The sequence below is a fragment of the Podarcis bocagei genome (genome assembly GCF_964188305.1).
Source record: "Podarcis bocagei genome assembly, chromosome: 11".
Lineage (NCBI taxonomy): Eukaryota > Metazoa > Chordata > Lepidosauria > Squamata > Lacertidae > Podarcis > Podarcis bocagei.
Genome location: NC_138136.1, coordinates 31984869 through 32010421, shown reverse-complemented (window position 1 = coordinate 32010421; position 25553 = coordinate 31984869). Strand labels below are relative to the sequence as shown.

Below are 25553 nucleotides of genomic sequence, written 5' to 3'. Positions count from 1 at the left end.
GTTGCTTATTCCAGCATAAACTAGCCCTAGCTTACATGCCCCTCAAATGTTAGGAGAAATATTTGTGCCAGTCAGTGAAACAAATACCCAAATGTCATCTGATTTGAAGTGGCTGTAGGCAAAGATGAAATGTTAAAGGAAACATTAAACGAGAACGCATAAACTAAAAAATAAAAATGTTCTGTAAATCTGTTTGGCATTGAAGAGGGATAAAATATGACTCTAAACCCATATTTATAATAGATAAAAAGTTTTTTGTCTGCCAATATGAGGATTTGTAGAATTGGTGTGCAGCCGGTTGAGGGGGGGAGAGACTTTATTACAGTTCAATATATATTCCTCGTTGTCTGTCTATTAAAGCTGGAAAACAGTATCATTTCCAGATTCAATTCAGAAAAAAGCTGCACTAAACATTGTGCCAGGATATCTCTGTTATAACTGAAAGATTAATGGCTTGAAATATATACCCAAATTTTATGAATTTTAAAGGTATTCATTACGGTACAAAGCCACATCAACATTTAAATTAAAATCCTTGAGCCTCAAGGAAAGTATAAGAAATGTGGTCGTGTACAGCTAAGTCTTTTTACATGGCTGTTTGTTGTAAGTAATGAGTTTGCATTTGCATGCAAAACATTCACTCTGAAAAAAGAACCAAGCTGCTGTGCTTACCTCACAGGCCTGGCCCCAGTGCTAGGAACTGCCTCTCATCAAATTGATGAGATTGCTGCCTCTGAATATTATTAGCTCTGGCTGCACCTACTGGCTGCCCTGGTTTCTAGCCTATTAGTCCCAGTGGGCTTGGAGTAGAGGGAGGAAAGAGGACAATGACAGCAGTGCTGCTGCTGCAACCAGTGGCAGTGAGGGACATCAGTGCCTCACTGTGCCAAGGACCCCATGGTGACTGACAGACCTGTGACCCCATGTAACCATCCTTTGGTTGGCCCACAATTAAGATCCCTAAAGCTAGTGTTTTGGTACCCAAATTAACCAGTGATGCTTGTTTGATTTCAGACATGGGATCTATCTAGTAAACAGACAAGTTTAAAAGCTGGGGAAATAGCTAACTTTTAACTTTAACTAGTTACAGTGTTTACTTTATCCAATTAAATTTTCCAGCTTTAGAACAAGTCAAGATCACAAACCTACTTCAAACCAAAGTTTAAAAGCCTGGTAATCCTAGTTTCCTGGTTTGGATGAGATGGGATATTATGGTCAATTATTAGAGACTTCCTGACCAATAGTGAGGGCATGCTGAGAAGAAGGCACAGTTTACATGAGGAAACTGGTAATTTCAAATCTTGCCTTGGTAAATCAACATATCTGAAGGCAGCTGCAGATTAATGGCTTTAAATGCAATCCAAAAGTTTGGAACTTCATTCTGTTTCCCTCACACTAAAGGTCAACAAAATTTACGATGCGGGTGTGATACTGGCAGCGATATATTTTATGAATGAGGCTTACAGAGCATGTTCAGGGCAGTTTGGCAACATCTATTTGGTTCTTGCTTTTTTAAACTAATTGACCATACACTATCAATAACAAAGCCATCACCACTTGGGCAATATTAATTGCTTTCTTGCTAGGGAATTCTATTATCATACTTTTAATTAAACACAATGCTCCTTTTTTCATTTAGAATAACACAACCTCTTCCTTGCCCTTAATTCATAGAACAGCCCACCCACATGGATACAATATGATAATGCATGCAATAATAATTCATACTTTAGTATGAGAAGCAACCAAACCAAGGAGAAAATGTGCCCCTTTGGTTCCTCTATTTGTATAGGTATGAAGTGGGGTATACATATATCAGATCTCTCCCCTCAATTTATTCAGCAGTTGTGGGCTGCCCCTGCTCTAGGCAGGCCAGAATATTTACTTCATCTAAGTGAGATCAGTGCAGCAGCCCTTTGAGAAACCATTGGAAGAGTGGTATGCTGCTGCCAGGCTTAAGTACATCCAATTCCAGATTGGTTTGTAGCCTAAGTTTGTAAAGCAAGCCCTTATTTGGTAGAGGGTGGGAAGTTAAAACAAGATAGTGCTTTGTACTGACAAAATACTAGAGAGACATAGCAGAAATATCTCATAGAAAAGAATGGAAACACCATAAATAGGCCCTGTGTGCCTCCTCCACAAATGGTCTGGAGGGTGGCAACATGAGAATGGGCCTTTTCTGCGGTGGCTCCCTGCTCACGGAATGCTTCTCCAGGGAGGCTCACCTGGCACCTTCATTACATATCTTTGGGGACCAGGTGAAAACCTTTCTCTATAACCAGGCCTTTGGCTTTGGCTAATTAACATTCTACTTTCTCTTAAATATGTTTGTGAGGGGGGATTATTGGTTTGTTTTTGTATTTACTTCATCTAAGTGAGATCAGTGCAGCAGCCCTTTGAGAAACCATTGGAAGAGTGGTATGCTGCTGCCAGGCTTAAGTACATCCAATTCCAGATTGGTTTGTAGCCTAAGTTTGTAAAGCAAGCCCTTATTTGGTAGAGGGTGGGAAGTTAAAACAAGATAGTGCTTTGTACTGACAAAATACTAGAGAGACATAGCAGAAATATCTCATAGAAAAGAATGGAAACACCATAAATAGGCCCTGTGTGCCTCCTCCACAAATGGTCTGGAGGGTGGCAACATGAGAATGGGCCTTTTCTGCGGTGGCTCCCTGCTCACGGAATGCTTCTCCAGGGAGGCTCACCTGGCACCTTCATTACATATCTTTGGGGACCAGGTGAAAACCTTTCTCTATAACCAGGCCTTTGGCTTTGGCTAATTAACATTCTACTTTCTCTTAAATATGTTTGTGAGGGGGGATTATTGGTTTGTTTTTGTTCTTGTTTTTGCTATATTTTGTGTCCTCATTTTGTGTTTTTATGTTGTGAACCTCCATGTAATCTTTGGATGAAGAGTGGTATACAAATTTAATAAACAAACAAACAAATAATAAGAAACTTCCTAGAACCATTTGCCTTCATTAAGATTCAAATGTTTGTCCTCATATAATCTAATTGCAAAAGGAATCAAATCACCCTATTCCTCATACATAGTTTGCAAAATGATACTTGACACAGTTCCTTGAGAAACATACTAATTTGCTATAGGAGACTGCTGTGGATATTATATTGTGTGTTGAAGAGTGACCATTAAATAATAGAAGCCTCTTTTTTGTTGTGAAGTGAAATTTGACAGCAATAATTACCGCCATTAAATGCTGCTCTCTTCTTGTTTTTAAGGTTATTTGCCACCCATGTTTAGATGTTAATTTCCTGCCATTTCTTCTGTGCTTGTTCTTTAATTAAAGTTATGCATCATTGCATTAAGTGAATTCAGACAATTTTTAAAATAGAACAGAGTTGTTAACCTCTAACATTAATGTGTAGAACCAAATAGAAGTTGAATAACTTAGGGGGAACAGACTTACATTTTAATGACCTAATCCTTGTTTAGCCAGGCATACTAAATAAGTGAAGTTTAGAGTTTGGTGTCAGAAGAAAATATATTATTGCAGCAAAGTAAAAATTCTCTTGGGTTAAAGGAAGGCCAAAGTTAAGCTGTAACTTATGCAATAGATTTTTTTTAATTGCTAGACGAAACTGAACATTGTGCTCTTGCTCCTGTATGGTTTGGGACATAGCAGTCTTCAGGCCTTCCCCAGACATCACTAAACATGTGGAGGGCAGAGGGCCAGGAGATTGACCCAGGAAAGGGGGCCAGCATTCTTTGTTTGGGGGGTGCCACCCACAGGGTATGAGTCAGGGTGGGGGGAGGGGTCAGAGAAGTCTGAAACAGAGGAAGGAGTGCAGGATGTATCAGAGGCAGAGGGATGGGCACAGGATTTGTTCAGGCCAGTTTGTTGTGGCAGGCCAGTTGACTCTCCATCATCCCCCATCCCTCTGGGAAGAGGGAAGGGCAGTTACTGCTTCTATGCAATAGAAGCCTCCTGCTGTGTATGCACACCCCATCGGATGACAGTACATTAGCTGATGGGGAGTGTGTGGTCCCACTGTTGCTGCAACTGCTCCACAGACCACAGACCTGGAGACTGCTGCCTAGAGGCTAGAAGCATGTGCGTGTGTATCTGGAGAACTGTCAGAGTTGCTGCGTGTTCTTCTGTCAATACAGAATTAACTTTTATATGTGTGCCTTCCTTGGCTGGGGTTCCTAGGACATTTATCCTTTGGTGTATGCAACATGTATTCAGGGGGGGAAATCTCTAAAAGGGAAATATGTGAATCATAGAATTGTAGAGTTGGAAGGGGTCATACTATTAATACAGGTAACCCTAGATCCATCTCTGTCACTAGAGGCCCATACGGGAGTGATAGCTTGGCCCCGTGACTGTGGGTGCCCAGGGCCACGGGTGCCATGCAGGGTGCATGGCCAGGCACTGAAATTTGTGGGTGCCTGGCCCCTTTCTGGGGAATTTTGTGGGTACTCGGGCACCCAGGGCCCCAGGGAGTTGGCACTTATGGGCTCATATGACCTCAGTGGCTAGAGGGGTACAGGAAACTTTCCTCTCATGACCATCTTTCCATTCATATATCTTTGGATCCAAAACAATGTATCCAAACTGTTTTGATTACTTTAAAGTGACATAAAAACCCTGAATGTTACAGTTTTTGTAGGGTTCTTATACTGCTACCCCACACCGAGTATTCTCTATGCAATTCCACAAGCCACCTTTGTCCATTAATTGTGGCTTTTTGGTGCTAATTAAGATAAATTAGCACAAGAACTGATTAGTGGAAGCTGAATCACACATATTATTGTATGAACATCTTTTAAACTCTTGGAACAATATATCAGTGATATGCTTAATAAAAATTGACTTGCCACTTGAATAGTATAAATGTGGTAGAAAGTGCAAGCTTTCTGACATCCAGTTTTATAGATTGAGCTTTAACTGCAGCAGTACAGTGACATGCAGCTAAATCCTGATCTGCACTCCTAGGAAACAGGCAGAACTGGCTGATAAGGATGCAGAGGTTAACAGCTTCAGGTCATCATTAAAATGTCATATGCTCATCTGCTAAAATTCACAAATGTTATACAAACTGATGATAAAATTATTGAGCAAACTGCGGTGTGTTTGTTTTTTTAACGTTCTATGGATATATTTCTCAATGTCAACACTCAAGATACCTAGTGAACAAAATGAATGAGGGTTCTTTTCATACCTGATCCATTTTAAATAATGTGTATTATATTAAAATATTATATGAGTGTGGGTGGGTGTGCATGAGAAAAAAAATACAGTTCTTGAAGTGGGGAAGGATGTGAATGGCATCCCTAAAACAATCCCCCCTTTCAATTTATATAATTGAATTTGACCCAGTTTGCAATGGACCATCCCCTTTTCCTTTTACTCCCAAATAAACCCAGGGGTGCACAAGTATCCTGCTGCTTACTCCATAAGGAATATTCATAACAAATGCTCGCAATAATTGGTTTAAATAAAGCTTGATGGAATTTTGCCAGTTGTTGCTTCAGAGCACGCGTGATTTTTTCAATTGTCACTGGGAGGCAAAGAAAGCTAAGAGGTAGTGAAGGGCAATCTGAATTCCCCGTATTGATTTGCTGTAATCATGAAATTCTGTGCTTGCTACTTCGAGTCCAGATTGTATCTTCTGAACTGGATTTGCCTTTTCCCTAAACATGCATTAGATATTCAGGTGAAAGTTATTGGCCAGGGCAACCAACATGCTTCTTTATAACACATGCACGCAATCGTATAGTATATTGAGATGTTCAAATAATTTGCTTTTTTTAAAAGTATACAGAGATATTCTTTCCCAATGTGAGCTCCAATTCCTCCCTCTCAGACACAAGCTGTGGGTAGAGAACTATTATGGGAGAACTCAATTACCATAATTTTGCTAAATGCGGGGAGTATTGATTGGTGGAAGTAGCAATATGGCAGATCTCCATCTCCTCTGTCCCCCATGGAGATTTTATTGTAGTAGCCCTGTTGATTAAACCGACCACAGTAATAAGTTGAATTTAATTATGGTTGCAAAATTGCTTCCATTTATTAACACGCTAAGTACTTGTAGATCAAAGGAAATTTCATCTAATTGGGAAGAGCACACTATCATTTGTTAAGCAGCACTCCCCACTGAGCTCAACAGGAAGTTCTGCTTAAAAAGTGATGGCATGATACAGTGACATATTGACGCCAGATAATGCTTCCATTAAGCAAGGGAACGCTCCCAGTCTTCACAACGTACTCTGCAAGTCATTCCCTTGTACAGAGCAATGCTCCCCACTTGCATAAAGGATTTCAATATGTACAGTGATTCCAGGCTTTAAATCTGTCCTGTGTAATTCTCCCGTCTTCAGCCATAGGCACTTACGGGGAGAGTCCAGTGAAATTATTCTGTCTCCTACCGTTCTACAAACATAAATGAAATAAATGTGAAATAGAGAAGTGGAAATGTGGACCCAGCTTTGCTATGGGGAAAGCAAATGAACCAGGAAAGAGAAAAGGCTGCTTGCCGAATTCCTATTTCACAAGTTTGGGGAAATGCAGGCAGCAGAGAAAAAGGAGAGTTGGGAGTGGACACAGCTATTACCTGGCCTGCGGTAGGAGGAAGAGATAGAGGGAAGAAGCTGGGCTTCTTCACTGTAACTTTGAAGTATACTATGGAGATTGAGGTAGCAGCATGTTGGCCAAACCAATTTTGACTTCCTTATGGAACAACAACTGGGGACAATGCTTGCTGTCTCCTTCTACCTGCTGGAACCAATTAATTCACCAAGACTCCAGAGAGGCCAAAAACAAAAACAGGAACACCTCTTTTCAGTGGTTTCCTTTTTATTTTATCCTGGGTTTCTTTCAGCTGAGAAGTTTTCAGGAAATGCAAAAAGAATATAAGTGACCAAATAATGTAGCTTATTCACAATGTGCTCTTGTCTTTGTTAAAATGGAAATGGGCTCGAACTTCATAGGAAAGGGGGGGTTAAATTTAAGTCAATTAGGTATGCTTGCCAGTTGAAATTCATTTATTCCCAATGGGGGATCACTGGCTGAATTGCAGGTGTTGCTTTCTTTAGATGTGGTACTGTATTCTGTGTTGGCTTTTTGCAGTATGGTAGCGCTGCAGAGAGCTTGCTGGGGAGACCATGCATTAAAAAGGGACTCAAAAATAACTTAAAGAAGGTTTTAATAAGAAAAACAAAAACCCCATTTACACTAAATACATCAACAAACCAGACCTAACCACCAACCCATCCCCCAGGGTAATGGGAGAGCTAGGTGCTGCTCCTTATATACTCTACCCAATTGCTGACACAGTTTAATCAGTACAACTCAGCAGCACCTGCTATGCCTCACAGCTGTAAAGCTGGGTCTCGTTAGTTTGCTCTGGCCCCTTAAAGACACACACATCGGGTGGAACAATGATGAACCTTTACATTTAAAGAAACCATTCAACATTCTGGGCTTAATTGGGCAACCTGTTGCTTGTGACTGGCATTGTTGACTCACACAACAGGCCCTTTCCCTGTCCTCCACAGTGGGACTGGGACTCTCCTTGTGCAGAGCAGAGTCAAATTACACTTACTTTCTTGGGTCAAGTGCAGTGCTGAAGCTGAAGTGAACTTGTCTGTAACACTCCCCAAACCAAACCAACTATCCCAGGCTTTCTCACAGAGGTCTCCCCCCTCACACATTCCCTATTTGCATAGTTAATTGACCCACTTTGGGGCTGCCTCCTTAGCTCATGTGGCCATGGTGGCTGGGGATGATTATGGGGAGATGTAGTCTAGCCATATCCAAGGTGGGGAAGGCTGCGCTAGCACTTGTTCTAAACATACAGAAAACAAAACAAAATATTTTCCAAAAGTTTCAAGGCAATGTCCAACTAAGTACTTACATCAGCTCGACTTCTGGCTGCATAATGGAACTTCCCCTCCATCTCCTTGTATCTGTTCTGTGGTTTTCCCCAAATCTCCAGAGCACATGTAGGGAGGGCATAGGTGGCATGCGGAGAGAGGAAAGAGAGGGGAAGTTTCCTTATACAAACAGAAATCCTTGAGCTAACAGAGCTATTTCGTGTTGTGTGTGTGTGTGTGTGTGTGTGTGTGTGTGTGATTGGGTATTATATACATATCTATATCTATAGCTTAGAAGCCAATGTTAGGATGTTCCAAAGCAAATATCCACTTTCTTCTTATATTTATATCCTGACTTCTAGTTCAGTTGAGGAGAACATACATGGATAACCTTTTCTTTGGCTGCAATATTTTAAGGCAAGTTAGGTGCTGAGTTGGCTAGAAATTCAAACACCGATCCATCTTTCCATTCACTTTCATCATCAGTTATTAGTACCCATCTCACATACTGTATCTTATTTTTCTGTCTCTGTTATGTCAGCAGCAGAAAATTGATCATGGGATTGCATGATACCATAGGCTGTGGAGTAAACAATTGCACTGCCAGAAGTACAGAAACAAGGAGTTTCATAGAGGGTGGAATGAGAACAGTGATCTTAAAGCTCTCTACAAACTGCATCAAAAGTAGCACGGAAGGTGAGTGAAAATCTCTCTCCCTGGGCCCACTCAGCTAGAAGAAGCCTCTCTTGGAATCTCTTCTGTTCACAGAATGGTAACTTAGGATTCAAGCCATTGTTTCACACATAGCCCAGGATCTGCATACCAATTCTAAACCAACTCTAATAAAAGTTCTGTAGGGCATTCCGAGAACCCACCATGAACACCTCTAGTTCTCTGTGAGAGTAGCTACACACTACCAACCCTAGCAGGGAAGGCATTTTAATTGTGGCTCTGTGGTAAGGGCACATGCTTGGCAGCTCAGTGGTTCCAAGTTCACCCCCTGGTATCTCCAGGTAGACCTTGGAAAGACTGGAACCCTGCTTGCCAGTCAATGTAGACCAGGCATAGGCAAACTCCCTGACCACTGGCCCTGTTAGCTAGGCATGATGAGAATTGTAGTGCCAAACATCTGGAGGGCCAGAGTTTGCCTATGCCTGATGCCTTTGTTGACTAACTGAGCTACATTCACCCTTGTCCAACCATCCAGGAGCCACATGCCAGCTATGGGGGAGGCTACCCCACCCAATCTCATGCGCACTCTCACAAGCACACAAGGACCCATAGTCCCCTGTGCTCAGTTGATCCATACAGATTGGGTTGCTGTGAGTTGCTGCCCCCTCTTTTTTTCTTTTTTTTTTAAAAAAAATTATTTATACTTTTCAGATATTTGACATTTAAAAACTTGACTTCCTTCCCCCTCTTCCTGCAGTTCCTTAAATTTATTTTTAATCCAAATTAACTTAATTTACTCATTTATTTATCCTCTTTATATGTATACTTTTATGTAACTGCAGGTTATTACAATAATCCTGCCAGTGTATCTGTCTAACAATTTATCTGTAAATATTCAATAAACCATTTCCATTCTTGTATAAAATGTTTGTTATCTTGATTTCTTATTCTTCTGGTAAGTTTCGCCATTTCTGCATATTCCATATGTATTTGTATCCATTCTTCCTTTGCTGGGACTTCTTCTTTTTGGGCAAGTAACATTCATGCTTCCCTCTCTTCATTCATCAAATGATCGATCTGACCAGGAAGTGTGTGTGGGGGGGGGGGGGTTGAATCCTTATCAGAGCTCTGGGCTCAGTGCACCTGATGTCTACTTAATGTACAGACATATACAGCTTCCTGCATATATTTCAGCTATATTTATGTCAGACCTGACTCCAGAAAGTTTTGTTTTAATCCTTGCAAAGGAAGCAAGATAGCTCATATATGCTGCGAAAGACAGGTCAGAAAGCAACAACAAGAGGACAAATGTGCCGCTGGAATGTCCAATATTAGATGATGATGTATACAGATACTAGGATAATACTAAAAATGCAGGCATATTCCTCACCTGTCATTAGCTGGCTGTGCTGTAACATTACAAATAACATTTCAACATGTAAATACACATAATGGCTTATTAAAATTGTAGGTTAGATTGTGATGGCAATATAAATAGATAAATGTCTGCACACACCAAACATACACAAATCAAAGCAGAAAGAGAGCTCTAATGGACAAAATCCTTGCTACGCCAGCCTATATCCAGATAAATTTGAAAAGAAATGGAATGCCTTTCATTTTGGTTTCTTTATTCAAGCTTTACCAGCTAACGATGCTTGCCCAGTATATCCTGCCTTGTTAATTAGCAGTTTCTGAAAATCCGACCGTTAATGTGTTAAGTGTGTTGTTCAGAATATCTGGGGGGGGGGGGTGTGATTCATGGAGAGATTACAGGCTGCACACTAAAATGCACTCAGGTAGGAAATGCAATATTTGGGGGAAAGGTTTGTATCACTTGATATTCCCATGGCTTATTCCAGGCTCTTAAGGATTCCAGGAGCTCTTAAGCTCTAGCTGCCAGCCTACTCTGGATAAAGGCTTCGTTTTTATTTTATTTTGTATTTTGCTTAATTTTCTATGGGAATGACAGGATGACAGAATAGCCCATCACTCCTAAGAGAACTTACTCTACCTGCATTGAAAACACAGCAGCAAGCGGCCTCATGCACTGACTGTTCAGGTTGTGGGTGGCTGTTAGAGATGGGATGGCCTGGGAAAAACTGGAAAAATGGGGGAGGGGGACAGGGCTATCTTTCCAAAGCCATTCCCCCCCCAAAAAAAAAAAAACTGGGGGAGGGACAGTTTAATATAGTTTGAATATTCCACACACTTTTGGGGGGGGGGACAGGAAAAAACCTGGTTTTTTCTGGGGGTTTTCCAGGCCTTCCCAAACTCTAGGCTGGATATAGAGCTTTAGAGCAAAATCAACCAATAAAATGCTGCAGGGCTCCCACTGATGGAGTTCATTAGATGAACCCCACCTTCAGATTCTGAATGAATCTGGATTAATCATGAACCTATATCTTCCCAAAGTGAGGGGAAATGTCAAACATAGCACCTACCATTTTTGAACTATTCATTAGATGTATTTACTCACAGCCTGGGTCCATGCCTTGCACAATTCACACTGTATTGCATGTGTTTTGGTGAAAAATTAGGTCAAGGACCAAATGCAAGAGGTGCATCCAAGAGTTCCCTTGTGTTTACATGTTGACTTCTGGGAAATCTTTCCCAGAACAGGGGTCAACTGAATTGCTCTCATAATAAAGGGATGTAAAAAGTGAGGTCCTCCAAGGATTTATATTTTGGATGGTGCTTTTTAAGTTGTCCATAAACAATCTAGAGATATTTTATTTTGTTTTATTTTATTTTATTTTATTTTTATATACCACTTAATAAAACAATTGCTAAGCAGTATCCATAAAACAATATAAAATAATTATCAATAATATACAGATAAAGTTAGCAAATACTAAAAGCAGTGATGCATAACTAAATTATGTGTCTGGGTAGACTTTCTAAAATAGAGCAAGTATCTAAAATGATAGCTAGGATAGCTGCCTAACAGTAGGGAAGGAGTTCCAAGGCTTAGGTGCTTTCACACTGAGAGATGGACTCCTAACGGATACAGAACGGACATAATATGGCACTTCTAAATGTGTAAGTTTCACACAGATCAAAGCACTTGTGGGGCAAGGTGATATTTCAAACAAGCTGCTCCAAAGGTGTTGTGGACTTCTTATACTAATATTAAAACCTTGAACTTTTTTTTACTTTCTTACTTTTTTCCTGCTTTATTATTCATTATCACATCTGTACAACGTAAACGTTCATTCATTATTCTCCATAAAACAAAACTGTCAAACAACACAACAACAACAATAGTAAAACCTTAAATTTGACCATGTAACAGATTGGCACCCAGTGCAGATCGTTGGGTAGAGCTCAGTCGGTAGAGCATGAGACTCTTAATCTGAGGGTTGTGGGTTCAAGCCCCACTTTGGGCAAAAGAATCCTACATTGCAGGGGGTTGGACTAGATGACCCTCGTGGTCCCTTCCAACTCTGCAATTCTGTGACAAAAGAGCCCGTCTTAAGCTTCTTTATTTGCCTTGGCTTGGTGGGTGCTTGGGAGGCGCTCTTCTGGCTTGACCTGCACATCTGGGTAAACACTGGCAGTGAGGCCAGGCTGGTACATGCATTGGCTTCAGATACTCAGTGCTCTCTTATCAAGGAGGGAACCATTTGCTCCTAATTCTTGGCTCTGGGGTGTCACAGACTGTGGCCATGAACCTGCAAAACCTCACCTGCCCATAGTTTCTGAATCTGGCTAAATAGGTTGCATTTCTTTTTAATATATTTTATAAACATCACCTTTCTGCTCCCTCTTTGCCTCTCAAGTCTGCATGGGGGGCAATGTGTAGAAAGCTCAAACTAAGGATCAGAATTAACCTCCAAATGCATTCACTCGTTGACCTGTCTACCACGACCACCTGTATGAATTCCAATTAGTGTCAACTGTCATGGGATTTTCCTTTCCTTTCCTTTCTGTTATACGAGCCACTAGCAACTGGACTAATTTGGCAAGTTCATTCACTAGAGTTCACTTAAAAGCTATCAAGTGGTGACAATTTTCATTTACTGCTTGTTTGCACTAGATTCAGACCATTGCCCTGTAGATGAAATGGCCTGCAGCTAATTAACTGGCCCAATAGCTGTATAGTTCTTAGACCAACCTATATTAGATTTGCTTTAAATGGGTTGCCAAATGTATGTCACTTAAGATTCCATTATTATAAACTTGCAGGAGCAGCTGCATAGTTACTTTCCCTTTTACTCCTTTTCTCAGAATTGTGCCATGTCTTCCTTTGGACTCTGATATTTCCTATTCTTATTTGGAGCTTGGCAAAGTAGTATAATAAATATGATATGATATATGATATGATACTGGAGTGCTGGTAAGTTGCCCTCCTGCTCTCCCTTCGTAGTGTTCTTTATTTTGAATTTGGCCCAGCATACCCATCAAATAAAGAACGATTCCCCAACAGCTGATCAGACAGAAGGCTGACCTCTAAAAGTGAGACGCACTTTCGGAACTGAAAGTTATGGTTTGTCAAGGAGCTGTCAATGAGCCAGGTCAACCACAGGGCAGGCACACACACAGCAGGCACAGAATGCAATTAGCTCTTTATTAACAGAAAATAACAACACAGCAGAGTCCTCTGGTTTGCTTAATCCAGCTAAGAAGTTGCTGAAACTGACCACTCTACTGGACTCCTTGTCAGGTTTTGAATAAACATACACAAATTTATTGAGGGTCAACATAGTAGGTAGATAATATAAGGATGTATACAATTTTATAATATGCATAAGTTAACACTGGTTGAGAAATCAGAGAGGGGAGCGGAGGGAAGTCGTAGGGGTGAGGGAGGGAGGGTCTGTTGGGGAGGTGGGAGGGGGAAAATGGGGGGATAATGAAGACGATTTCTTCGGATAATTTGTTATGTGAAAATTGTCAACAATATTTTTTTAAAGAAAAAAGAAAAGAAAAAAGAAACTGACCACTCTAGCCTCTAGCCTTTCACTCTGGATCCCAAGCAGACAAAGGCTGTGTTGAGGAGGCAAGCTCCTCCTCTGGGCCTGTCTGACCCATTGCTCAGCAATGTGGAGGACTCTCCTCAATCTGGCTGTCAGAGGGGGAGGTGAGCCAGCAGGACTGGGGCTGTCCTGCTGCTGTGTAGCAGGGCCAACCTCTGACTCCTCTCTGAGTCTGCTCAGACTGTGACTCTCAGCCTATAACCCTGTCCTGGAACACCCTTCCTCTCCTGACTCCTCTTGATTGCTCAAACTCCCTGCTTCTAGCACCTCCCAGCTCCCAGGGACAGCTCTTCAGTGTCTTCCCATCAAGATCCAGGGTCTATGCTGTCGCTCTTGGGTGAGCAGTTCCCACCGCTCTTCCTTATCCAATCAGTCCATGGTATGCTTCTTGTTCCATGAGCCACATTTTCATCTGTAAGCAATGCTAATGATAGCATAACTTTGCATTTATATAGCATGGGGGGGGGTATTTGTGGTGCTTCAGATATATTAAACCAGTAATCCTGAGCCAGACACTGCAGAACCTTCAATCCTTAGCTACGATAAGGTTGCCATGGGCAAATAAAGTGAGCACTGCATTTTATTGGCATTGGTTTCTTGTGCTAGCCAGAAGCCATGACAAGTCCATAAAATCAGAAATATTTTAAAATACAGAACAAACAACTACATTATAGAACACAAACTTCCTGAGGTTGCCCACATATACAATCTGTCTTCGTACAGTATCATATTGTAACGGCAATCAACAACTGCAGAGGGCATCATCATTAGAGAAAGTAGAAAAAGTTTCATCAAATAACTAGTTCTAAAATGTTCTGATTTCAAAAGAGGGTACCAAGGAGAAATTTCTTATTAGTTGCAGATCCCTTTGGAATTCCATCCAGAAGAGCCAATCCCTTAGCTGCCACTTATCCAAGTTCATAACAGAATTCAGCTGCTGGAAACAATAATAATCTAGAATACTTTGACAGTTTGATATCCACAGTTTAGTACCTCCCAGTTCCATATAACACATAGCCGGAAAATGTTCCAGAGGGTAGAGATATGAGTCTGTTAAGGTACTTTAACTGGGAGCAGTCCACTTTTGCCTTTGGCAGTGGCCACCTGGATAAAGAGACGCTGATATTCCAGTAGGCAAAGAGAATGATCTCCTCACAAATTTATTCTGCTTTGTTTCTGACACTTTCATGGTGTTCAGATCAGGGCCCCAAATTTCAGCACCATACAACATTTGAGAGGTCACTTTGCTACCAAAAAGTCTCAGTGCAGGTACAATCCACTGACCATCATTATTATGTTAAATTTTCATCAGTGCTTCATTAAAAAAAACAACCCAGAAAGAAATGCAATTAACAGCCTAGTCCAGAGATTTTCAACCTTTTTGAGCCATGGCATTCTTTCTGTACCCCCCCCCATGGGGATCAGGAGCCCAGTTATGTCACCCCTTGCCTGCAGAGCTGGCAGCTTCTCACCCTTTTTTGGACACCTTCCCTTGTGGAGTTCCCTCAGCTTGTCTCCTCTCCCCTCTCCTTGGGAGTCCTCTGGGCAGCTACTACTGCTTCCCCTGGTCTCTGAGCTTCTCCACCCCACCCCAAAGAGAGGTGCCTCCTCACACTGCCCCACAGGTGCCTGGGAAGCATCCCCTGGTCAGCTCCAAAGGCATAGTTCACCTGAGGAGCTTGTAACCAGGGCTGCTGCTGCAACAAACAGCTGTGTAAGCCTTTGGGAGGCAGAGATGTGAGAGGTCATCAGAGGAGGGAGAAAGGAAAGAGGGACAGAGGCCAGTGTTGTGGCATCCCTGGCCATCATTCAAGGTACCCCAGGGTGCCACAGCGCATGGGTTGAAAACTACTGGCCTCATCATATGCACATCTATTTAGAAGAAAGTCCCATTGAACTTCAGTGGTGCTTACACCCAAGTAATAGGATTGTAGTCTTGGTAAAACAGGAAAATTTGATTTGCTTTCAAAACTGATGCTTTATTAAAAATTCTCTCACCCCACCACGGTGCCACTATTTGCTTCCAATGATTTGTCTGAGTTCAGATGCTGGCTTTGGAAGTAGAACATGCATCATGACCTATCAGCTGAAGCTGACATATTCTCCTTAACAACCACTGCCGGGCAGACAATTCTGATAGAGACATCAAAGAGTTCTGTAGAGCACAGTGTTGCGAGAGAGAAATGGGAACAGGCAATGGGAAGAGAGTGCATGGAGGTTAGTGAGGATAAAAAAATGAACTGTGCAAGAAGCTTACCATTCTCAATTAAATCTGGATTATTCTCCAAATCAAAGTGACTCCCTTGCTCACATCAATTGAGACTGAGAGAAGGGAATTCAATAGATACACTACTATGGCCTGCCGCTAATCAATCATCCTGATTGTGCAGCTTCTCTTGACAGCTGCACTGGCACAGGTAAAACTGCTGATCTTCTTCTTCTTTTTTAAAAATGTATCTTATAATAACTACACTCTATCAAACCCACATGCACCTGTTGAATTTGAATTTTATAGAACAAACCGTGACTTTTTAAAAAATAAAAAATAAAGTCATTGTCAATGTGCATGCATAATACTATATTTAAAAAGTGGGAGCATACATTTCATTCTACATCTTTTTGGTTTGTTCACTTGCTTGTAAGTAATGCTATTAATAATGCAGCAAATCTGAATTTGGTCTGAAGCTGATAAGAGGCAGGTTGTCTCAGGCACAGCCTGGTTCCCAATAATAGAGTTTCTTATTGGAAAGTAGCTACAGATTATGTTCAGTATTAGGCATCTGGCAGCACTTGTGAAGGCTTATTGCTTTATAATAAGCAAACTATTATTACTACTACATTTGGCAGCACCACATTTAGACATAAAATACTTTACCTCAGAATATGGCTTCAATCCTATGCCCGCCTACTTTGGATCAGGGCTGCAATTCTATACTCACAGTTCACATTTAAATGCAATTTACTCATTTCAAAACAGCAGGTGAACTGACAAAAAGCTATGCTTCAAAATTCGCCCTTCTCTGAATTTTGCAGTCAAACCAAGTTTACAAAAATGCATAAGATGCTACTGGGATTTATTTATTTTTAAGCACTTCAAGGAGATAAGTTGTCCACCCCCTCCCCCACCTCTTTCCTTGTTGCACTGGATTTTATCTTTAGGAATTTTAAAAACATTAACATAGAGACACAATGAAAAATGATATATCCCACCTGCACTTTGAAGTGATGCCATCCATTCTACGCAAGGGGTCTACCAGCATGAGGAGTGCAGTGAAGGAAGGTCATCAAGGTACTTCAATCTCCCCTCCCACCCCCTCTCTCTCTGTCTCTTGAGCAGCACGGGTCTGGCATCTGCCTGCTGTCTCCCCCACAGCTGTAGGGTGGCTGAGAGGGAGGTTGTGGGCACACACCTCGAAGGCTCTATGCAGCATGCCCTGCCCCAGCTTGGCTCGCCCCATGGGCAGCTCACCCCGCCCCCAGGTGCAGGGCGCACGTGCCACCCCGGGTACCTGAGTGGCTAGCTGTCAGTCTGCTCTCTTATTGGTCTTAACTGTTGATGGGCAACTTCAAGGATTCCTGTTTTCCTTTCTGGTGGTTCTTTATCTTTAACCAGATTTAGACTGGAAAGCCCTTCAACAGAGCGTGCCTTTAAAGAGAGGGCTGTCTTCAGTGAACTAGTTCCCTACCTCCTTAAAGAATTATAACCACACCGTATGTGTGTACACCCTGACATAATTTTTAAAAGATGTCCCCCAAATCTCTTCAAAAGGAAAAATAAGTGATTTACTAGTTACTGAGAAAGAGAGCCTTCCCCGGTAAACAGTGATAATCGGAATATAGACTGCTGTTTGTTTCTTTTGATAACAATTCACATACATTCTGTGAAGAATTAGAAGATGTATCGGACAATTTGCTTCACCTTTATTATTAGTTCATCATACTCAGTCATTCTATAAAGCTATTTTAGGATTGTTCCTTCCAGCTTGCTGCCTCTTGAGTATGTATCTTTTGGAATTTTGGCATCTAACTACAATTCAAAACACTCACTTTTGACTACCCAGTCCCAAAACAACAGTTAGGCCTGGGAAAAGATCAATAAAAACACTCAAGGCAATACAAAGAAGAAGAGGAAGAAAGAACATGCTGGAACGTTAACCTAATCCCCGCCTAATCCCCGCCATAAATATTTAAGCAACACACCAAACCTTTTCTGTCACTTCAGAGGTTTATGATTGTCACTATGGGAGAGACAAACTCAATCTTTGTTTGCCTGTTGAGGCATACTGAACTGGCTTTAAACAAAACTGATTGTATTGGAGTATATGGAGGGAAGTATACACAAACTGGAAAAGGGGGGGAAACAATGTTTTCTTGCCTTTTAGATTTTCCTTTTGTGCGATAAAAAGGATGCAAAAATAAATGAGCAATGGGAAATCTCCAAAGGTTGGTAGTTCTCAATGCAGAAATCATTCTTAAACTAATTAAAGCTAATCATCATTATGAACTGTGTGCTCACTGGATAAGGTTCTGGAAAATGAAATATTTGTTTAATTAAAGCTACATGCATTTCTCAGAAAAGTGGTAACAAGTTAATGGATTTTCTGAGGTTATTAAAACCACAGAAGTACACTACAGTGTAACAATTAAGGCAACAATTTAATACCAAACACTGATTGATTGATCAGGGCATTAAAAGTGTATGCAGAAGGGTGAGAGTGTGAAGGCAGAAGTTTTTTGCAGCACCCCATTTTCCCATTTCATTATTTAACAAAGCTTCAATTACATCTGTACATTTGCTATTAATTAGGCTTTAATGACCTTATCACTGGGGGGGGGGGTATTCCAAATCACTGCCTATCCAGAGACCAAACACAATTCAGTAAATCCATGTGTGACAGGTTCTTTAAGAAGGGTTCTGAATGCAGATTTGTCAAGTGTAGAAACTGGATATTTAACATAGCAATTGCTAGTTTCTGCTAAGAGATTTTACTCTTTAATGCCCGTGGAACACTTCCTTACAGCTTATCAGAAAAATGAAGCTGACAAAGAATTTAAACACCTGTCTTACTCACGAAGTTCTCTCATGTCAATGGTCTGCCTAGATTAGGGATGGGAAACCTGTAGCACGCCACAGGTTGTTGACTCAAACTCACATCAGCCTCAGCCAGCATGGCCAAAGGGCATGAAAGATGGGATATAGAGTCCAACAAGATTTGTAGTGCCACAGCAGGCTCAGGAAGGGAAAACTGGAGCCATATGGAGAAGACAGCAGGCTAGAGAGTAAGGAGCTGGATCCCAGAGAGGGACTAAGCAGGTTTTCAGGAAAGGATCACACCCCTGCCTCCGGTGCCTCTTCCTATTAGTAAGCCTTCTGTCTCAGAGGTGGCACCTGTTGACAAGTCAGATGCTGAGTGGGCTCTGCCTCCTAAGTCATGAAGGTGCCCATATCCCACACTGCTCAGACCCAACCAACTCCAAGGTGTGCCTAATTGGTCAATCTTGGGACTCTAATTGACCAAGGCTAGTTCTACAAAGTATGTTGTGCCCACATCCCAACAGCTTTACTGGCTATCAGCCTGTTTCTGGGAACAATTCAAAGTGTTGTCTATTACATAAAGAGGTCTTGGGACCAGGTCATTTAAAAGACCACATTGTTCCATTTGAGCCTGCCCAGGTTTTGAGATCTTCAGACCTGCCTCTCTGTCCCACCAGCATCTAAAACATGTTTGTAACTCAAGAGATTCTTCTCAGAGGCTGTTCTCATGCTTTGGAATCAATCCAGGCCAGTCCCCTCTCTGGCGACCTTCCACTGACTAGCAATATTTTTATTCTGATAGGCATTAGCCCTGATATGGTCACTGCAAGTGTTGTAATTTATTAAACACTTTTTATTATTTTTATTGGTTTCAGATGTTAATGTGCTGTTTTTATGGTTGATTTGATTGTTATATAGTCTTTTACTTTTATTCATGTCAGCCATCTTGTGCGCCACTTGGTGAAAGGGCAGAATATCAATTCAACTAAATAAGTAAACCATCTCTGGGATCTTTTCCACAGCTTTGCTTCTAACAATAGATAACCACCATCTCCAAGATATAATAGATACTGGAGTCTAATGCACTCTTCAAGTCCTTAATGTTTATTGTAAGCTGCCTTGTGGATCATTCACTTGAAAGGCAGGGTATAAATCTTTTCAATGCATGGTGCCTTTAAAGTCTACATTTATTTGGCTTAATTTAGGCTTGCTGTGTTTGTCTTCAGCTGATCTAACTGCTGCTAACACCCCATATTCACAGAACTGAGAAGTGCAAAGAAAGTGTGATCACTGTTACTTAGCACTTTCAGACTCAAGCTCAAGCCAGCCAATTTGTTCTTTTATCTTTAAATCATTAATTCACAGAAGAGTGTGTTCAATTATATTGCCAGTTGCAGATGCAGAGTCATTGTATTTCAAGAAACGGATCACTGTTTTACTTCTTGTATTATTTTTCTATGAACCGCCCTGAGACCTGTGGGTATAGGGTGGTATATAAATTCCATAAATAATTTTATTATTATTATTATTATTATTATTATTATTATTATTATTATTATTATTATACTAATTTGAAATGCACCCCCCAAAGCACATAGCATGGTTCTCTAAGGGCTGTACCACTTCTGACAGGGGCTATGGGCAGTTGTGGGCAGCATGGTTGGGTAGCAGGACTCACCTGTCTTCCTAATAGCTGAGTTGCTGCTGCTTACCAGGAAGAAGAGCATGAAGGATAAAGAAGTGGGATGGTGGGTGTGGTGCAAAAGCACCTGCGGAACCAATCCAGCACTCCTGCTGGTGTGTCTGTACTGGTGTGTCTGGACGCGGGTGACGCTGTGGTCTAAACCACTGAACCTCTTGGGCTTGCCGATCAGAAAGTTGGTGGTTCAAATCCCCATGACAAGGTGAGCTCCTGTTGCTCTGTCCCAGTTCCTGTCAACCTAGCAGTTGGAAAGCACACCAGTGCAAGTAGATAAATAGGTATTGCTGTGGCAAGAAGGTAAACAGAGTTTCTGTGCACTTTGGCATTCATTACGGTGTCCCGTTGCACCAGAAGTGGTTTAGTCCTGCTGGCCACATGACCCAGAAAGTGAACAAACGCCGGCTCCCTTGGCCTGAAAGCTAGATTAGCGCTGCAACCCCATAGTCGCCTTTGATTGTCCAGGGGTCCTTTACCATTACCTTACCTTTACTGCTCCAACATCCCTAACACCTCTCCCTCTCCCCCTCTCCTTTCTCGTTATAATACTATAAGCACACACAAAAAATGTTATGTAAACTCCAGCTGTCCAACCCAGGTTCAATATCCTCAGACTACTTAAAGTGTGATCCTAAGCTTGTTTACGGAAAAGCAAGCCCTTCTTATTTCATTGAGGCTTAATCTCTAGTAAGTGTGTTTAGCATCGCAGCCTGCATTTCACAGAAGCAGACCTGGTGACAAGCAGCCAACAATGATGTTTTTCCAAGTCAACATTTAAGTCTGACAGAGGACATGAAACCAAAGCCATAGCAGGATTTCAGGAGGCTTATCTGTTCTTCTACAGTATTATGATGATGGGGGCAGGGAAAATCAAGCCACTATTTTTATGTTATCATAGCCAGTTTGAAAGCAGGATTTGTTCTAGCCATTTTCTATCGCTTTGCTACCCACCAATTGGTCCATATTTAAAGCCTGTTTATTCTTTAAAATAAGCATCACAATATAAACATATTTCAAAAGGTCAGACAGCAGCTATCTCTTGAGTGATGGCTGACAAGTAGTCTCCTGTTTGACTGACACCTGCCCTTTCCAGATTTTGACTAGTGGGATTTGTCAACAGTGTGAAATGTACCTCTTCCTGTATTGTCCTCCGGTCTTGATCTGCAAACAAAAAACTGCTGTTCTTAAATGCTCTGCTTATTAGTCTGCAGCTAAAATTCTGATTTGGGCAATGGCTCCCTCAATGGTAGAAGCTAACAAATGTTGAAAATAAATCTTCTTATTTATCTCAATGCATCAATGCTGTCTTTGCAGTAAATTAGATTTAAAATGTTTCAACTCCTGCAGCTGCAACACAAGTTGCATCGATAATCACTGAAAAATAAAAGGAAAACTTTTTATGAACAGCTCTTTTGATAATGTTTAACAATGCACAATCAAGAGTTAATTTTGCACAATTCTAGAGAACAAAAATGCATTTATGACTAATTTTACCCTGATTGTCAGGATTTATAACTCTCATAGTGAAAGATGAATGTTGTTAACACCTGAGAGCAAGTGTAAGGAATACATTAATGCATCAGTTGTTACTGCAGATGTGTGATCAAAGATGTTCACATACCACATCCATTACTTTACTGAAAGTAAGCCTAGGTCCAAATATAAAATGAGTCACTCCCAGCATTATAACTTCAGTGGAATTAATTTGTGTAATTCCACATTCATAATCTAAAAAACACTGAGAACATAGACATGGTGCCCTTTGCAAAATATGGTGAGAACACAGACATAGGTGTCTGACAGGAGGGAAGTCTCATTGCAAGAGATTTTTTTTAAAAGCAAGCTTCTTCCATCTGGAGGCTTGTTAAGTGCTGTAATTTAGAATCCTTTATGATGAATTCTGAGTGGCAAGTTGCAATCTGACATTAGGTGCACTTTTGTCATTTCCCTTTTTTCCAGCTTCAAACCTAATTATTTTTCCCCCAATTAAATTGAATTCATACCTTTATAGTAATTTTCAGTTTTGTGTTTCAAAGAGGTTCTCAGTAAGAGCCAATTCAAAGTCTCTCTGTGGAGAAACTTTAAGGCTAGATTGACAGAAATCATCCTGGGTTTGACCTAATGCAAAAAAATGCAAAAAAATGCAAAAAAAAGTATTGGATATCCAAAATCTGCTTGTGCAATATTCGTAAGGAAAATGTCCTAAAGTATACTTCCTATTATGCTTCCTAGACTCATTGCTGGTGCTATTATATGAAGCATGGGTACATGAATATATGCTTTTACATCAATGATGTAAAAACACATTCATACTTCACTTTAATGTTTTTACAGCAAGAAGCATCAATCCCACCTTTTTTTTCTTTTCTATTTTCCAGAGTACTTCTGTGAAAAAGCAGCGATTTAAGACATGCATTCTTAATTTAAATATACCCCCAATTAATAAGGTTGTGTTCCAGATTTGTCAAAATCTTTAACCAAGTTGGGCTGATTGATGCCCTGTCTGGATTGGACTAAAGCAGCTATGAATCACCACAGAACAGGTTGAGTTCTCCCAAAACAATTCATATCAATCTGTAGTTCACAACAGTCTTACAGAAAGCCAGACAGACATTCTCCAAATTGTTGTCATTGCTAATTTCAGCACCATAAAGGAGAACTCCATGGCAAGGCAAGCAGGAGGAAGGGAGCTGGAGAAGGGCTAGAATGATCTCACAATAATTTGGGGTGGAGCAGCTGGACTTTAGCTGGATCTACACTGACCTGTTTAATGTTATTAGAATTATATTAGATAGATTGTTCCGCAACGTCACAGGCCATACTTGTAAAATAAAGTGTTACTTACCTTCACCAAAACAAGGTCTGCTGGTTGCTTTGCAGCGCCCTCTGTTGTCACATTTAATCATGCATAATGAACGTTAAAAGTAGGATGTCATGTGTCCATATGGTTATCAAAACCATTCCTTAAGCCTTAAAGTTAAAAACTATTAGTTTGTTTAAGGAGGCTAGCCTAAAATGCTCTCACACTATCCAACACTCTCCAATCCTGTTACATGGTGGGGTGGGGAGGCAGTGGTGTATATATATATATAATTTGCAGTACTCTTTTGCAAGTTCTGTCTCTCAGAAAGTGGTTGTTGGTGTAAGCGGCATTTATTCAGCTTGCATTTGTTTTCTATTCTTTCCCAAATGAGTCTCAACTTTATTTCTTGTCTGTCTCTTAATATCCCCCCTCCATTTTAGCCCCAGTTTTAATGTAAGGTTGATTTGCCACTGTGTTCAATTTTCTCCTTCTGTTTTTATTAGTGCCTTGTGTTGTGAGTTTCTCTTGTGAGTACATTTACACAGTCAAGTACTGAACTATTATAGCAGCAGCCACAGGTCTGTGGTGTTGTTCTTCAGATGATGATCTCCAATTTCTAAGCAGCCACCAGCCGGCCAGCAATACAATAGCTTGTTGTGTGGTACACAATCTTATTCACTTCTCATTGGTAATGATTATTAATTTTACTATTAACATTATTATTTCCAACAGGTAACCACAGACAATACGAAGCAGCCAGTTTTTGCATGGCATACCTTACACAATTTTATTTTATTATTATGTGTGGGTTATATTATTATTATTATTATTATTATTATTATTATTATTATTATTATTATTATTAAGCTAGCCAGACAAAAACTTTGTGGGCATATTGCCCAGCTTTTTCATTTTATTACTATCATCCTCATCAATTACTAACCATAGTGAATATTATTATTAGCAACCTACCCTCTGTATGACAGGGTCTCATCTGTGACTCCAATGAATATTTAAATTTCTCTCATTGCTGACAATCTGCCCCTCAAAAGACTCCTTACCTGCATTATTCCCCTGCGCTTATCTTCATGTTGCTGCCTGCCGGATTCTGCCTAATTTAAAAAATACAACCTCAAATGTTTTCAAAAACTTGATAAAAGGGCAAATACAGGATAATGGCAATTGACACAACTGACAACTCACAGTCTCAAGGTGGTTTTGTTGTTTGTTTTGAAAAAGCAAATTTTAAGGTCTCTATCATGAAAACCCCTAGAAGTACCTATCTAAAATTTGGCAGGGGGGAGGGGGGCTCCCATGTCTCAAAGGTTTATTTCCCCATGTGGGGGGAAGCAATAAATTTACAGGTGTTTTTGGTTTAGCACTACAAGGCAATGAGACTTCCAGAGGTTTCTATTGTATGGATCACAGTTTGGATTCAGACATGGGTTTGCTTGGATGAGGTCCAGATTGGGTCTGGCCCGAATCAGGTCCAATCTAGATTTACAAATCAGGGCCACAAACCAGAGTGGCTGGGGAAACTCAGCCAGATGGGCGGGGTATAAATAATAAATTATTATTATTATATCAGGAATTCCACACACAGCCCTTCTAACTAGTGCTGTGTCAAACAAAGTCTGCCCTCAAAAGTTTTCTTCCTCTGTAATAGCAGCTTCCACATTTTCCTGTTTTATTCTCATGGCACTTGAGAATGCCTTTAGAATTTCAGACAGTACAGGTTCTGAGCTTACTTTATTGTTGCTAGGCAGCTAGACATTTATTCGGCATACCTCAGCATCTCTGCCTACCTGCACTTCTGATCTGCTCTGATAAAATCCCTTGAACAGGCTGGTATCTCATGATGTCTTCTCCTGGGCTTTGATTGAATTGTGGGCACTCAGGGGAGATACAAAGTGCAGACCACTTGAGAGATGAATCGTAGAGTGAAAGAAGGAAAGATCAGTATTTTGAAGCATCTTGGAGCAACTTGACAATCCAATAAAAACCTATGTGAAACAATTGCATCCATAACTTCTTTTTTTAAAAAACCCCAATTACATATATAAATACAATTTCAACTCTAATACAGATATTTACTGAGATAAAAAATCTCCAATTAGAAGACATGTTGAAAGAGGGACATCTACATCTGACACTGAAAATACAATAGAGACAGGGCCTGCCTCATATAGAATGTGAAGATATGTATCACCACACTAAAGGCCCAATTCTGACCTCCTAATAAGATCTTGCAGAGCAGAGTGATCCATTGGGATGAAACTACTATTTACTCAGCCACTTCAAAACAAGGCATGAGAAAAACCCTGCATTTTCACCCATGAGAATCTTACCAGAATTTTATCTCTCCTTGAATAGTTTTCAAATGTATTTTCTTTTTTCATTTATCAATGCATAACTGTAAAAACAATGACAGTGGGACAGTTTTTTGGACAGAACTACTTCTTCTTATGATCTGCATGCATTTTGAGCATGGTTACCTATACCCAGCTGCTAAAATGCAGTGCAGA

General features: G+C 40.7%; 1 long non-coding RNA gene across 1 annotated transcript; it reads right to left on the bottom strand.

Annotated features, from left to right (window-relative positions):
- Nucleotides 1-21185: 21185 nt before the first annotated feature.
- LOC308597593 lies at nucleotides 21186-25021 on the bottom strand. The gene is made up of 2 exons (XR_014013073.1): nucleotides 24001-25021; nucleotides 21186-21599 (listed from the first exon to the last, which is right to left on the bottom strand). It is a non-coding gene; the product is annotated as an uncharacterized lncRNA (long non-coding RNA).
- Between the last annotated feature and the right edge of the window lie 532 nt (nucleotides 25022-25553).